Genomic DNA, 5139 nt, shown 5'->3' on the forward strand with positions numbered 1-5139 from the left:
CTTTAGACAAGTATAATTTGCAGATCCTTATCTTTGCAAGTGAGGATATTTGCTTTCACTCAGTTGCTTTCCAACTCAGAGATATGTAATGGAAATGAAAAATTATTTATTTATTGAAGATGACAAATGGTAAACGTATGAGTGAGCTATGGGCTATGTGAAAGGATATCACATTTATGAAAATTTTATTATTTAAAATTCTCTTTATGAGCTTGTTAGCAGCAAGCTAACACGGAGACCATTTTTCGGAGCTCCCATGAAAAAACACTTATTATTTTTTATAAATCGGGAATATTGTAACTCCTATGGTTTGAGTAAACCTTGTAATAATTGAGCTGGGGCTGTAGGCTCCCAGCTTGTATCAACCTGTCATTAGCTATATTTAGTTAGAGCTCCCAAATTATTAGTTTTGACCACCAAAAACCTTGGCTAAGGTATAAAAGCCAATTTTTGTAAGTTGTTTATAAGTTTTGGATCATGAAATACACAGCGTGAGCTAACGTCGCTCACTTCTTGTGCTTCCTACTCCCTCCCTACTTGTCACATGCAGTCGCGCTTGTTACATTGCAACCGCAGGTAAGAGCTCTACGCATTGACGTAAACACATCACAATATTTCGTAGCTTTTGACGTCGTCGATCCACGGCCTAATTTCATCATAAGTAAGAATTTACACTCAAAATAAAAAACTAAGCATAGGCAGGGTATTGGGGCATCATTGCTAAGTATTTAGGTGCATTTTGAGTCGAAATCGACTAGGTCCAAAATCCACTGCCGTTAATAATCGCAATTTTGGCACTTGACCTAAAGTGGGGTTTGAGACCATAAGCATGTGTGCTTAGGTCTTATAAACACGTTCTAGAAGTTTCGTTATGATTGGATGTCATTTGATGCTGTAACGGATGTGATTTGTTTGCCGATGAGCGACTAGCTTTTGGTGATTTCAGTCACTTGAGTGTACCTTGAGTTAGATGCGAGTTGTTAGTTGTTTTTCGAGAGATTGACAATCTCTATGCACTAATCGAGTCAGCTTCGTTCCATGGATTGACAATTTAATCGTGGTTCTTGCTAAAACTGCAATAAAATAAGATAGTGAGGTTAGACTACCGTCTCACATTTGGCGTCATTGCCAGGGATCGAAGATACCTAAACTAGGAAAACACACGAGCGTTTTGTGAAGTTATCCTTTAACTTCCTCTAAGATCTCCTAGAGTAAAAACTTTCTTTTTTAAAACCGCATAGCTTAAGATTGTCGTCTTTTGCTGTGTAGAGGTGGCTTGGAAGTAATCGTACTTGTCGAGTGCCTTTAGGATTGTAGGATTGTAGAATTAGATTAGGATTTTGAGAATGGTTGATAGACGAGACAAGTCTTGAGATCGATACTCAAGAAACCATAAAAAAACAAGAAACAAGTATTTGTGAACACTTTCCACAACCCCATTACATGAGAACCTAGGAGTAGGGTAAGTAGGATCCGAGGTGGATTTCAAAACATTGCTCTCTCCGAAAGAATCATTGTGAGTTATTATTTGAAGTACAGAATTTCAGTTCTACGGCTAGAAATAGCACGAAAAGACTCCAAATCACTCAATCCGAATGGAGAGTATGCTTACAAGTTGTATGCAACAGTGGGTAAGTTCAAGGACACTTTGAGATAAAAATTTCAAGAGTTGGTCAAAACTCAGATTATTTGCTTTTTTTTGATAATTTAGGCCAAATTAAGTTTTGACTTGATTCATAGGCTTAAAACAACTCATGAAAAGACCGTCCATTGAAAAAGTGCAAAAAATGATTCATTTCAAGCCTGAAGTAAATAATCACGATTATTTTCTTTCAGCTCAGATTTGACCAAGGTTAATACCATTGACTCATTGTAGTGTATAAACAACTTTTGTAAAGGCACATTAGATTTGGATCACCAAACTGACAAAAACTAGGTAAAAACTAAAGTTTATACCGACTTTTGAAGACTTGAGTGTAAATTGGAAAAAAATAGTCTAAACTTGATGATATTTGATTCATAGGCTTGTATTGATGTGATAGGCATATGTACATGCTCAGTTGACCAAAAAGATGCAAAAATTTATCATATGTAAATAATCATGATTATTTACATATGTCCCATTTTTCAACTTTTTTGACCAAGTTAACATACCACTAGTTTTACCATGTTGTAATAAGCCCACAAACCAAATTTGGTGAGATTTGGATCTCTGGATTGGAAATTGTGACCAAGTTTGCAAAGTTAGTCCTCGGACAGAAAACTAATGACTATTTGACCAAAAAATTGTCCAAACTTGATGAAACTTGGCTAGAGACCTTAAGTTAAAGTGTTTAACAGATTCGTGTCAAGATTGGGGCAAAAAACTTGCAAAAATTAACCAGAGTAGATAATCACGATTATTTACATCAGCTTCAAAAATGGACAACCTTGCATATTTGGGCATATCACAAGGTCAGGCATATCAAGTAGACCACACAAATCAATTTTGGTGAAATTTGGATCACAAAAGTGAGACTTAAGTTAGATTCTTGAAACCGAATATGCAGACATGGAACAGTTGATAAACTTGAACAGATTTTGTCCAAATTTGTTGAAACTTGTCCAAGGACCTTAACAGGTTGTATACTTGGCAAATCAAGCCAAAAAAGGCAAAAAACTGACAAATCATGATTATTTACTATTGCTACACAAAGCCACCCATTTTGACTTTTGAGCTTGTATAGTGTTAGACCAACACTATCCACTGAAAAAAGTGTGAATCAAGGCAATTCCTTGTATACGATTCTAGAAGAAGTTTTAGACACTTTTTCATATTCAACATATAAAATGTCTTCCTATTCGACTCACTCGAAAACCGGAACAACAATGTGCTACAAGCATATACTCTCTTTTTATAAGACTAATCTCCATGGAGCTCAGGTTTACCTAGATCCTAACGAAGAGTATGCCATTCGCATTGATGACCATGGTATTGAGTTCGAAGAAGAGATTAGAGCAAACAAACAAGGAAAAATGTACATGGATCGAAACGGAACTCAATATTTACAAGTCGAAGACCTTGACGTGATAGACAAATGGGGTTTAGAAATAAACACCATAATTTCACATATGGCAGCAAAAGAAGGACCACCAACTTTAGAATTCAAGGGATACGATCAAGTTGATTTGAAGCCTTTGAAATGGTTTAATATTGATAATCCTAGGATCGGAGTCTATTGTTGGGAGGATAGAAATGTCAAAGATCTTATGTGGACTTTGCATGCCAAATCAAGACAACTAACAGCCATGAAGATCATCTATATCTTCAAGATCAAAGATAAGGGATCAACAAATCTACCAACCTACCTGTTTAGAGATTGTTATAACAAAAACTTTGTTATGATCACTCCTGAGGAGGTAGAACAAACCAAATACCAAGGTTATTCCATAAGGGATTGGATATTTGGACAAGGACCATAAACATTACTCTCAGATGAACACCGTGAGAGATCATCCGAGAGTGATGTTAAGAAACCAAAAACTACTTCATCACATAGAAAACCGGGTGACACTAAAGCCAGTCCAGGGCTACATGAGTCACTATTTCCAACAAACTGGTTTGAAGGACTTGAAACAGGACCAACTGCCAGGAAACCGGGAGTTGAACCAAATAGATGCGTCAAACCAGCTGATTTTCAGAAATGGGTCAGAAAATACAGTGGATCAGGGGATCCATACGACCACTTAACAAGCTTTAAGCAAGTGCTAAGAACGGAACGCATATTCGATTTTCATACTCAATTCGAGGGGTTTTGAATGACAAGTAAAATCATTAACATGCTTCCAAACATTCCACCAAGGTCAATCATGGACTTAAACACATTAGCTCAAGGATTTGTAGCTGCTTGTTTCAAAACGGCAATCAAACACAATACGATAGCTCAAATCTACAATTTTAAACAGAAACATGGTGAGTCTGTTAGAGATTGTGCAACTCGAATGAAACAATACATTGCCAGATGCCCAGGGCTAGAGATACCTGCAGAAGAACGACTAGTAAAATTATTTCTAGAGGGATTGCTAAACAAAGAACTTCATGCTATACTCTATAACAAGAAGCATACAACCCTAGAAGAGTGTTTGTCATATGCTATTGACTTAGGAGACAATTGTGATATTTTCAATGAAGAAGATGTCCCTAAGGATAACCAAAGTGAGAAAACAACATCCACCAAACCAGTGCAAGTGGGAACAGCTACTGCAGCACCACTTTCAGCCATAGAAGACATGCTCAAAAGGATGAATGACATGATGAATAACATGCAAAAAGCACCCATGAGAGGACCAGGACAAGGGATACCACAAAAGGGACAACCAATTAGACTGCAGTAATGGTGTGTAATCGAGGATAAATGGACCAACCATGAGACCAATGAGTGCTACTACCGACCAAAGTATGATGAGAATGTTCAGTACGTGCCCATGAGGCCACAAGGACAACCCATGTACATATACCAACTTAACATGGCACTAGCCCAAAGACCACCGATGGGCATGGAAAGACCTCAATCTGTGTTGGATCAACAACCTCCATATCCAGGACATAATGCAGTGCCTGTGAAGTACATGCACCCAGAGGGAGTCATAGATGAACAAGCATTAGTGCCTGTTACACCCTATGCTGAGCCTAGTCCATCTACAGTAAAGGTAGAAGGAGATTGGTATAATGCACATCCACCACCAATGGAAGAACCTATGACTTATGCTCCACCAGAGCTTGCACCCATGTATTATGTAGCTAATCAAGGTGTTAGACATTCTATGGTAAGACCCATGGTTAAGCCAACAATGAGAAACTGTCATAACTGTGGTGTAGATGATCATTGGAAAAACGAATGCCCAAAGCCTGACAAGAACCTTAAGCCAGTTGAAGCTTATTACTTACAATGTTGCAAAGAGGGAGGACACTTCCCGGAATATTGTCCAAAAAATCCTTTAAACAAGGGTATAACAGTAGTTAACGTAGTCCAAGTGATACCTAGTAGCTCGTCTGAGAGTGAACCGATTGTTCCAATCAAGGTAATCACTAGAGCCCACGCTAAGAAAAAGAAACACAACTTCTCTGATGATTTGGAGAATACAAAAATTACCTCCCAA

Source organism: Adiantum capillus-veneris, chromosome 19 (assembly GCF_014529385.1).
Source record: "Adiantum capillus-veneris isolate H3 chromosome 19, ASM1452938v2, whole genome shotgun sequence".
Taxonomy (NCBI): Eukaryota; Viridiplantae; Streptophyta; class Polypodiopsida; order Polypodiales; family Pteridaceae; genus Adiantum; species Adiantum capillus-veneris.